The sequence below is a fragment of the Nannospalax galili genome, unplaced genomic scaffold (genome assembly GCF_000622305.1).
Source record: "Nannospalax galili isolate Female #2095 unplaced genomic scaffold, S.galili_v1.0 scaffold1181, whole genome shotgun sequence".
Classification (NCBI taxonomy): domain Eukaryota; kingdom Metazoa; phylum Chordata; class Mammalia; order Rodentia; family Spalacidae; genus Nannospalax; species Nannospalax galili.
This window is the reverse complement of record NW_008345687.1, coordinates 1,143,180-1,154,796: the sequence shown is the minus strand read 5'-3', so window position 1 is coordinate 1,154,796 and position 11,617 is coordinate 1,143,180. Positions and strand designations below refer to the sequence as shown.

The window sequence follows — 11,617 nt, the reverse complement described above, 5'->3', positions numbered from 1 at the left end:
CATGGTGGTGCATGCCTTTAATCCCAGCACTCTGGAGACAGAGGCAGGCAGATCTCTGTGAGTTAAAGGTGAGCCTGGTCTACATAATGAGTTCTAGGACAGCTGGGGTTACAGAGAGACCCTGTCCCAAAATACAATGGAAAAAAAAAAAAAAAAAAAAAACAAAGTAGAGGAGCCTTATCCATCAATTTTGAAAATGCCTGGTCTGGGGAGAATGCCCGCTTCCATTTGTTTGACTCCATGGCCCCACTCCTCCTTCCATCAGGCTGGACTCAGGTAGACTGTGATCTACCCGAGTGTAGCCTGTCATGGTTACCAGCAACTGAGGTTATTAAATATACAAAATCATTTTACCAGATGATAAAGGAAGCTACTGTGTCTAAAAATTTCATATATCTAACGTGTTGTATAAACAGCCTAAATCCCTATACATTTTATAACTTCAGCAGTCTAAAGGTTAAAGCCTGTCAGTTGAATTTCACGAATCCCAGGAAGAAATGGGGACGTAGCACCAACTCTTCATTGTATACCAGTGATCAAACATCTCCTCATTACACTTCAATATTGTTGCCTGTAAAGGTCACCATTGCTGAACATAATCACACAAAATCAAAACTGCAAACTTTATATATCATGGAGGTAGTAAATAGCTTGGAGGTTTATTTTCTGGTACCTGAACAACAGTCTGAACCCATTTATAAATTTCTGGGAACTGTGGCATGAACCAGACATATTTGCGGTGCGTAACAATAGCTTCAATTAAATCAATTTCTTGTAAAGTTTTTTTTAGTCATTTTAGATGGAAAATATAACTCCCCTACAAACAAAGCATATGTCTGTCTTTTTTTAAATGCATTTCCTTCTCTTTTCTTCTTCTAAAGTGAATGTGATAACTATTTCTAAATCACCTTTAGGATAGAATGTCTAAAAGCCTAACACAAAGGGAAGTCATAAAGTCATTTAATGAAGCATTGGTATGCCCAATAAATCACACATGCTCCTGCCTTCTCTCGTCATTGATTTTCCTGTGCAGTGTTTGGGAAACCTGCCACCTTGAAATATCTATAGACATGGAGTAGAAGCCTGGCTTCATCCACACCAACATCAGCTGTTGCTTGTTACTATTCTGGGCCAAACACCTGAACTTTGTGTCCCTGTGTGAATCAAAATTGTCTCTTGAGCATGTATTATATCTCATTTAAAGCTTAAAGCCCTCCTGCAGTGACTTCTGGTTACACTTCAAATAAAATTCAACCTGTTCACCATGGTCGACAGAACCTAGAAGAAACTAACCCTTCTTATTATTCTGTTCTCAACTGTCATTGTTTCTCTCTGATGAACCTCAGTGACATGGAACTTGTATTGAACCTGTGAAGGTCACTGATGCCTAAAGACCTGTACTCTCACCCAGTGGAGCAGGTGCATCCTGTCCTCAGTCATGACATGGTGGCTTCTGTTTTCCTCTCATCTTTGTCAGAATGCTCTCCCACCAGAAAATACCACCCAAACCAGCTACTTTCTGGCCCTGCAATGTCTCTACATCCCACCTCCTTGCACTATTTGTGTCATAGAACTCACATGGCTGCAAACATGGATGAATTTTTTGGACATATGTTAAGTTAAATAAGCCAATCCCAGAGGAACAAATACAGCCTGATTCTACTTACAAGAAGTATCTAAAACAGTCAATATCATAGAAACAGAAAGTGGAGCACTGAGTGTCAAGAACTGGGGCAGGGAGCAGGAAAATAGTGTTTAATGAGTACTATTTTTATTTTTCAAAATGAAAAATTTCTAGAGATCTGGTATACAACAAAGTAAATATATTTAATGAACTGTTCAACGGAAAGTATTAAATGGTAAATTTTATGTACATTGTATTAGTCAGTGTTCTCTAAAGGAACAGAAATGATAAAATTAATATATGTGTATACATATATATATACATATATATTAAAGGAGGTTTGTTAAATTGGCTTAAAGGATAGGGTCCAAGTATCCCAACAGTGGCTGCATCACTCTAGTGAAGCTGAGAATCTCGTAGCCGCTCAGTCCGCAAGATTGGATGTCTCAGCAGTCCCAGTCCAGCACTGAAGGCCTAGGGGAATTTTTTGAAATCTGCTAAACTTCAATCTACATTGGAACCTGAAGTTGGTTCTAATATTGACAAAGGAGTGCCACAGCGCCAAGATAGGTAAACTCGCCAGTGAGAGAGAAGGCAAGCAAGTGAAAAGGCAAAGCTCTACACTGCTGTATCCTTTTATGTGGGCTGCCACCAGAAGGTTCTGCACACATTTGGGGTGGGTCTTCCAACTTCAAATAAGGTGATCAAGAGAATCTCTCACAGGTTAGTTAATTCCAGATCCTGTCAAATTCATGACCAAGATCAGCCATCCCATACATTTTTTTGCCACAATAAAAAACAGCAATAAATCAGATTCTTCCAGTCCTGTTTTCTGTAGTTTATAGTAGAAACAAGAATGCTTCATGAAGTAATTGTTCTTGACCAATTTCCTGCACTGTTCTTGGTGATAAAAGCTCATTAAAATTAGAGGGCAATGATCACTGAAAACTTTCAGTCAAGGAAAGCTGTCAAAAATCCCAAGAAAATGGGCTGATTAGATGACTTAGTCGGTGAAGTACTAACTGCAAAAGCTTGAGAACCTGAGTCTGGATTCCCAGCATTCATGTAAAAAGTGATACACAGTAAGTAACAGCAGCACTGGGAGACAGAAACAAGAGGATTCCCAGCACTTGCTGGCCACCTAGCCCAGCCAATCAACAAGCTCCAGGTTCAGTGAGAGACCCTGTCTCAAAAAACTAGGTGGACAGTGATTGAGGAAGACTGAGGTTAACTCCTTTTATTATAACAATGTATTCAATGATCATTTGATAAATGTCTAAGGCACTATAAATCTCTAAACATATACAAAAATATCAAAGAACAAATTAATCAAAAAGAAGCGAGAGTTTACAAATCTATTTCTGAGCAGTGTGATTCATTTCCTTCTTCTTAGAGAATATGTGTGCTCACATGCATACATGTTTTATTATTGTTTGATTCTTTACCAGATATAGATCATACCTGTCCATTCCAAAGAACTTTGATTCCCCTGAGTTCTCATCTTCTGTTGACCTCACATTGTCAATAGGATTCAGGCGTGAACCCTCTTTAAGGCAAGATTTCCTTGGAGCTCTGAGACTGACACATTCCTCATTTATGGCTTTTGCTGTCTGTGTTACATCCTGGACATGTGCACACTGCAGTTTCACAAGAAGACTGGCTTTCTATGTGAGCATGAAAGAGTTCCACATAGGAGCAGATAAGTGTTCTTTATAACTTTTGACTTCTTCATGCACTAGGTCTATTCAACATAATGACTTAATGCTGAACCGTTATATTTCCCACCGCTGCTGAACGTTATTTCATGAAGTTACATAGTTTTATGTTTCCTCTCCTATTTATGTTTGTTTGGGGAATTTGCAAAATGCTTTTTGATCTGCAATAAGATGAGGATCTTTTAGATTGCAAAATAATGGGACTACATGCTGTATGAACTGCTTTATCCTTTGTTCATTTTGCCCATTTTATTACACCCATTGGTAGCCAATAAATATGTCAACATGCTCTCATGTGAAACCTGTCAGACATGTGAGGCATGACTCCCCATCATTGGCTAGAAATCTGAAAACAAATTTATCCTTGAAAAGAAATGAATGATAGGTTAAAGTATTTAAATCAGGAAGGAAATGGTAGCAACGATTTTCTTAAATGGCCATATTTAAACAAAGAACACTCTTTTTTTACTTTAGAATTATTAAGACATCTCAATCTAAGTAGAAATCTGTAAAATAAGTGCTGCTAGCTGTAAGGGAAAAAATGGCTGCTGCCTAATCTCTCAGAGGCTGAACCTCTGTTACCTCAATCATACCATGGGTTTAAATCACTAAAAGGCGGGGACAAAACAGCATTAGCAATTGCTCTAAGCCTGCACTACCCAAAACAGTGGATACACTACTCAAAATTTAAAAAGCCACACTAGGTACAATTCAAGCTTTCACTATAAGGCTAGCAGCTACCATGTTGGACTGTGTAGAGAATATTTTCAATGCAGAAAGCCCAGTTGGCTAGCACTACTCTGAAGTGTGATGTGTGCACATTTGCCATCATTTTTAGTCTTGGAAATGTGCTCCACAGTCAAGTTGCTAAATGCCACTTGTCTCAACCTGCACCTGTCCAATCTTACAAAGAATTTTAAGAAATCTCTAATTTGAGGTAAATAACTAGTAAGAAGCTTTTTGTGAAATACAAGAGCCACTTTCATAGTTTAAGGATTCCAAAACATCTTTTAGAAAATACCTAATAATCCCTTTTAGACAATTGTTACATACTCTTGTCTTGGTTTTTCTGAATTTCAATGAACTTAGGGAGTAAGCAATAAACTTGTTTCCTATTAAATACCCAGAAGAGTTTTACATAATATAAAATATCTATTACTAAGGAGCTAAAACATGCATCATTCAATCCTTACCATGTCTTAATTATTTGAGTATTAGCTCCCTTCCTCAGTCAGAAAGTAAATAATACAGAATGGTTTTCTTTCTATTTTGTTTTAGTTTTGGTTTATGTATTTTGCCTGCATGTATGTAATACATATGCATGCAATGCCTGCAGAGGCCAGAAGAGGGTGTTAGATCTCATGGATCTGGACTTACAGATGGTTGTTAGCTGCCAAGGTGTTGGGAACTAAACCCAGGTCCCTTGCAAGAGCAGTCTGTACTCTTAGCTACAGAGCTATTTCTCCAGCCCCCTGAAAGGCTTTCTTTTATAGAGGAAGCAAGTGGATTTTTCTCAGTCCAAAATAAAATGGTGAGGGTGGAGGAGCTGTAATTAGGAGGAGGAATTTTAGTACGGGGACAATAGAAGGCTCCAATGGGAAATAAAATTTTTCTGCTCACATGGGTAAAACCGCATATTCGCCCAAAGAAACCTGTGTTTCCACGCACACCTTCACAGCCAAGCATGACCCCAACCTATTGTTCTTCCTTTTACTCTAAGGCTCACACAGCAACACATCACCAATCAGCATTCACTATGAGAGAGAGAGTTTCTAGGTAAAGTCATCAGTGGAGGAATCTATCTAATTCAAGCATATGTTAACCAGCCAGTAGAGGTCTTTTGGGTTTCTTCCTGGCCCTCCTCAAATGTTTCTTTTTTTATTTATTAGTATACAAACACTAGGTTTCCATGTGTCATTTTTAAACAAATTTTGTTTTGTTGTTTCTCTTCCTCTTGTCTTCCTGAGGCCTTCCAGGCTCTCATGTCCCATGAGTCCCTGTGTCCTCCATCCCCCTTTCTTCAACACCTCTTGCTCTCCTCCTCTGCCTCCTATCTAGTTTCATAGTCTGTGTCCACTCTCGTACCCCTTACATACTTACACAGCATTCAAAGTTAGGTCTCTCAGAAAACCTGAGTGGGGTTTCCAGCACCAGCATGGCAACTAACAACCATCCATGACTACAGTTCCAGGAGACCCATGCCCTCCTCTGCCCTCTGCAGGTATTGTATGCATGGAAGCATTTACAAACATGCAAGAAAGTGCTCATAAATGTAAAATAAATAAATATTTCTAAGTTAGGATCTGCTCAGCTTACATGAAAAAGGTTTTCTTCTGTTGCCTTAGGGATAAATATTGAAGCATTCAGGTATCTGCAAAATTCTTCCAAAGTAAGAAATTTTCTCTGATGGTTGTTTAAAACAAATAAGACCTTAAGCAATAAATAATATATATCCTCACACATACACAATTTCCATCATATGATCATGTATTCTACTTATTTAACAACTACTGAAAAAAAGAACAGTTTCCATTTTGGCCGGTGGCACACTAATATCTAAAATCTGCTGTAAAATTGCAGTTCCTGCTTTGTTTCCATGCTGCTGTTAGGAATAAATCAGCAACAAAATTAAAATTTGGCCACCACCTGCCAGAGTTTTCGTTTTACCACACAAAAACTCAAAAGAGATGGGAAAACTCAAGTCTAATAAGATTATCATCATCTTTTGGGGGGAAGAGGAAGTATATATGCAACTAAATGTATGCCTCTCTTCACTGAGCAGAAGATTGTAATCATAGCTAAAGTCTCGGGTTTTTGCTTCTCTGCACAAAAACGAAGCCAGTGGTGTGTAGCTGAGTGCATTCCAGGCAGCAGTAGCATATCATTAGCATATCAGTGACAGCAACAGAAATACACAAAAACAAAAACATGGCATGCAAATGAAAAAAGGCAAGGGTTTGCTTCAAAGGAGAAACTGTTCTCCTTGTTGCTTTTAGAATAGGTCTTTACATGATCCATTATCATATGACAACCCAAGTTTTCAAAATCTGGACATTTTAGGAAATTAAATAAGAAACTAGGAACTGAGAATTGTAGACAGTGTCCCTAAGTCACACTGTGTTCCAGGGCATATGGTTACCTCCTAGCTCTCCAAACTGTATCATCCAGCCAACCAAGGCTAAAGCCTGTGTTTGTTAAGCAATAAGAAATGAACCTGCAATGAAAACACTGAATTAACATTCTAAGCTCACGGTACAGGTTATAAAACATTATAGATATATAGCAGGATATGGTGGTACATGCCTTTGATCCCAGCACTTAAGAGGCAGAAACAGGCAGATCTCTGTGAGACCAAGGTCAGTCTGGTTTACATATGAAATTCCTGGCCAGCTGGGGCTATAGGGAGACCCTGCCCACCCCCCACCAAAGAAACAATAGAGATCTTTTAAAGCATACTACATATGTGCACGTGCCTCTGTGTGTGAGTGTGTATGTGTGTCCCCATGCCCATGTATTGACAGAGAGAGATCCCCATGTCCATGTATTGACAGAGAGAGATACACACACACTCCCAATAAAATTTACTTCTCATAGGCCAAGAGAGATCTTTTTTGGTTTTGTCAACAGGGACTTTTTGCCTTCTCAGTCTCCTGGAATCTAATTATCATCTGTATCCATAAGCAGAAGGAATTAAAAAGCAAGGAAGAACCCTTGTAGGGGAATTTATGGAGACTGGCACCTCCAGGTAGAGAGATATCACCTACATTTCATTAGTTAAAGTGAAGTCACATGTTCACACCCAACTACAAAACAGGCTAGGAAATACAGTCAAGCAGTGTGTCCCCAAAAATGAGAATGCAAATTTTTGGTGACTATATCAGAATTTTCTTTTTTCTAGACCAGGCTGGCCTCCATCTCAGAGAGATCTGCCTGCCTCTGCCTCCTGAGTACTGGGATTAAAGCTGTGTATTACCATGTCTGGTCCCATATCAGAATTTTCTATACTTTGCATTTTCTTATGGCACTCAGTGCAGGAAGTCATACATTTTTTTAAGTGGAAGATAGTCCACTAGGAGAAAAAATGTAAGTTATGCTATTTACAACTCTTTTACAACCATAGAAAGCCTTGACATCTTCTGTGATTTGAGCCCTATGCTGCTGTCCCGAGTAGAATTCTATAAGTTTGGCTGTATATGAATGTGTGTTGAGACTAAAAGAAAAATTCTAGTTCACTTATAAATACTAGTGATTTTTTAAGTCTCACTTCATGGAGGATTTCTTTAACAAATAACATCAAAGAAGAAACTAGAAGTTGTTTTTGAAAATATGACTAATATGTCTATCCTTGTAGAAAAGAAACAGTAGGAAAATATTGATCAAGTCACATAAAAGTCATAAAGAAAGGTTCTCTCCAAAAGGCATATGTACATAATTCATGATGAAACTTGAACATAAAGCTAAAAATTAGCAATATTTTCTCAGTGTGAGCATGACCTATTTTACTCAGCTATAAAAGAAAATTTTATGAAGTCAGAATGTTTTTATTATGGTATATTCCCTTTAGTTAATTAGACTTTGTTTCCAAATCTATGACGTGTGCTCTAAAAATTCTAAACTATTCATAAAATGTATTGGAAGAACAGATTGAGGTTTCATTATTTATAACTCAGTCAAGATACCAAACTGACTAGATTGCAAACCTGCTGATACGGTACCTTTCTTACCACTCTTCAAGTTGTTGTTGTTGTTTCTAATTTATGTGCAAATTGAATTTGCCTAATGCATATAGTAAGCTTTTTCCCTCTCTCTTTTAGCAATATTCTATACAGTATGATTTAAACAGTTTTCCCTGCATCTTATAAAAAGATGACTTACCAAACAGATTTATTCATCTTCTTTGTTTTTCATGTTACTTTTCAGACACCCCATCCAGCGACTGGAACCACCTCCTCCTACCATAAGCTAAATATTCATCAGGAAGCAAAAAGCTTCCTATGTCCTGACCAGATTTAACTCAGCTAAGGAAAATACAGAATTCTGTTGTAGCTTATGTTGATAGCGCAGAAATCAGGACCTGGGGATTCTGTTTTCAATATTGGTTCTAACTTTGTGTGATGATCTGCTATGTAGCATCCATTTACATTCTCAAAAAAAATGTTTTGAAGATGGAATTATCTAAATTTTCATGCCTTCACATTTTCTGATTTGGTCTCTCTCTTCTCTCTCTCTCTTTCTCTCCTGGGAAAACTGCTTAATTTTTCTGTCTCTCTCTTCTCTCTCTCTCTTTCTCTCTCTCTCTCTCTCTCTCTCTCTCTCTCTCTCTCTCTCTCTCTTTCTCCAGGACCAGAGGAGGATGTCAGACGTCCTGCTCTGTCATTCTCCACTGTATTTTTTTGAGATAGGGTCTCTCAGTGAACCTAGAATTGCTGGTGGCCGGGAAGCCCCAGTGATCTTCCCATCTCCAGCCTCCACAGCATTAAGGTTACACGTGCATTCCCAGCTACATTCATCTTTTTACGTGGGTGTTGGGATTTGAACTCGGGTCCTTATGCTTGTATAGTAAGTGCTCCTACCCACTGAGCCATCTCTCCAGCCTGTGATTTGTTTGGTTTTTTTTGTTTGTTTTGTTTTTTCTTTTAGACAAGTGTGTTGTGTGACACTATTCCTGGGGAGATGTAAGCAAACATTTACTCACCCCAAATAAGGAACCAATGACAGAACAAAGTAAGGATACCACCAAAGTCCGAAGACAGCTGCATCTCTAAAGCTCACCCGACCATGGGTGACAGCTCACACAAGTAAGAAATCTGAAGCCCACTGCACAATCTATAGGCATCTCAACAGGTTAGAGTATATCTCCTCTAGGTAGCTCAGTTGGCCTGAGCCTCTCTAGGCAGCTCAGCTAGTTCCAGCTTCTTCCAGACAGCTTGGCTGGCCTGAGCCTCTTCTAGGCACCTTGGCTTGTCTAAGAATGTCTCTTAGCAGTCCTTAGGTCTAATATATGCTTGGGGAGAGAGGGAATTCCTGAAACAGGTCAACTTCAGGGACTTCCTGAAGCTATTGAGTTGCTTACCTCCCTTTAAAACATCTTGCTGTTCACCTCTCTTTGGAATATCCCTTCTTAAAGAGCTCCCCCAAGATGGAATGTTTTCTCCAATTGCTACAAAAGTATGTCTAAGTCAAGGTTGAGCCCCATCTAACAATACTCTCCCACTTCAACCTCCCAAGTACTGACTTTACAGCTCGTGCTGTCATACCAACATCTATATTTCTCATTCTTAGAAGTACTTAATGTCTGAACCTGTGAACAAAGGAAACAGAAAACAGCCACTGTTCCAGAAGATTGCCCAGTTCAGCTGATGAAACAGAACTATAACCACCTTTCTACCATGATTACCAGACTCTCAGGGTCCTGGAAATGCTGTCAAATACTATAGTCTTCAGTGAGACATTTGAAAAGATGAAAAGCCTCTAAACATGACAGGAATCATTTCCAAAGTGTCAGTCCTACTGAATAACAATGTTGTAGGACTGTAGGGAAATCTTAATTCTCTGTATTTGCTTGGCAACAATTGCAAGTCTGTTGGTGTTTAAATAGACTGCCCTGACCATATTCTCTTGCATATTCACCAAGAAATGTTAGCAGAATTTCCTGCAAACATGGAAGCCTTTTATGGGATTGGGCCACCTACCTTCCAGATACATGTATCTTAGATAGCGATGACCATTATAAACACATGTTCATTACATTTCAACCACTGTAAATCTGGGGGTTGTTTATGATTATTGTCTGACCTACTCTAATCCTAACTTTCTAACCTATCTAACCCTAATTTTTACAATCTTCTATTTTTGCATTTTTGTTCCCTTACCATCCTTGTTCAAGCAAGCCCTAACAGGTCATGGGAAAGAGACTCTCCTAAAGGGTAATGCTGCCTTCATGTGACCATCAAGACTTTTATTCAAAGAGCTATGAATATATTTCTTCCACTTTCTCCATAGAAGTCGCCTCACCAATAAGACTTCATGTGAAGTCCCGGATCCTCTAGATTCATTGTTAGCCATGGTTCCATAACCAGTGCAGACATATGCCCATCTTTCATTCATTATCTTACAGAGAAAGGGGGCAACCAGAAGCAGTTCAGTGACTGTACTGAAATGCTATAGGACCTGCATGTGACTGAGATGTTGCCACAGTGCAATCTAGATTAAATTAGGTCAATATTTTTGTTCTTCCTTGGAGAACTATTGACAGAAAGTCACTAATAAGATACAAGATTTGTATGAGGGGCAAAAATCAGTTCACCTTGAATAAATGCACTGAGTCTGAGCACCTGCTCTTCAGCTTTCTTTGGATCCTTATTTGTTAATGTGAAGCCACAGCCCAAGGGACCTAATTCTCTGAGCTATTCATTGTACAAATTCACCCTCAAAGGAAATGATTTCCCTTCACTGGCATAAACATTACCAAATGAGAAATTGTTGTTTGACTGTTAACTGTTCTTCTGTTCTTTTCTCCATCTACCAAATGCCTTATTCTCTGCCAGCTATTTCTAACAATATTTAATCACTCTCATCTGGTGGTCCATGCTGGGTGTAGAGTGGGACCTCAGATGGGGCAGTCATTGAAACATCTACATGTGGCCTTTCCATGTTTTCTTGGCTTTTTCAAAGCATATACAAGGCTCAAAAGGACCAAGTATCCCAAGAGATAAATCAAATAAAAATTATTCTCTTTTCTAACTTAGCTTTGGAAGTCAAGCAGGTTAAGTTCTGCCACAGTGTAATGGCTAAACATGCATTGCTCATTTTTCAAAAGAATTAGCCTACACTTCATGATGGAAAGACTGTCAAAGAAATGGAGAATTGTAAAACCATCAAAGCCTTCCAAAATCATTTCTATTGTTACTATACACAAAACACAATCATTCCTCTACACTGCCCCAAATTCTTACTTATTGTGACATCAGGTTCATTTGGTCTAAAATCTCAGAATCAAAACTAGACAAGAAAGCCAGGCATGGTGGCACACACCTCTAATCCCAGCATCAGAAGGCAGAGGCAGGCATATCTCTGTGAGTTCAAGGCCAGCTTGGTCTACATAGTGAGTTCTAGGCCAGCTGGGGCTACAGGGAGACCCTGGATCAAAAAAAAAGAAACAAAAACAGACAAGAATACAGATGAGAGACCTCTGGCCTTTGGTAGGATAAGGCTGAGACCTTAGCAGACAGCCTGAGAGTACCTACTCTGACTTCTGTTGGTTAGGGGCTGAGACCTC

At 39.0% G+C, this 11,617-nt stretch overlaps 1 pseudogene; it reads left to right on the top strand.

Moving 5' to 3' along the window:
- Window positions 1-11,617, top strand: part of LOC108491266 — a 106,443-nt pseudogene that overhangs the window by 84,213 nt on the left and 10,613 nt on the right.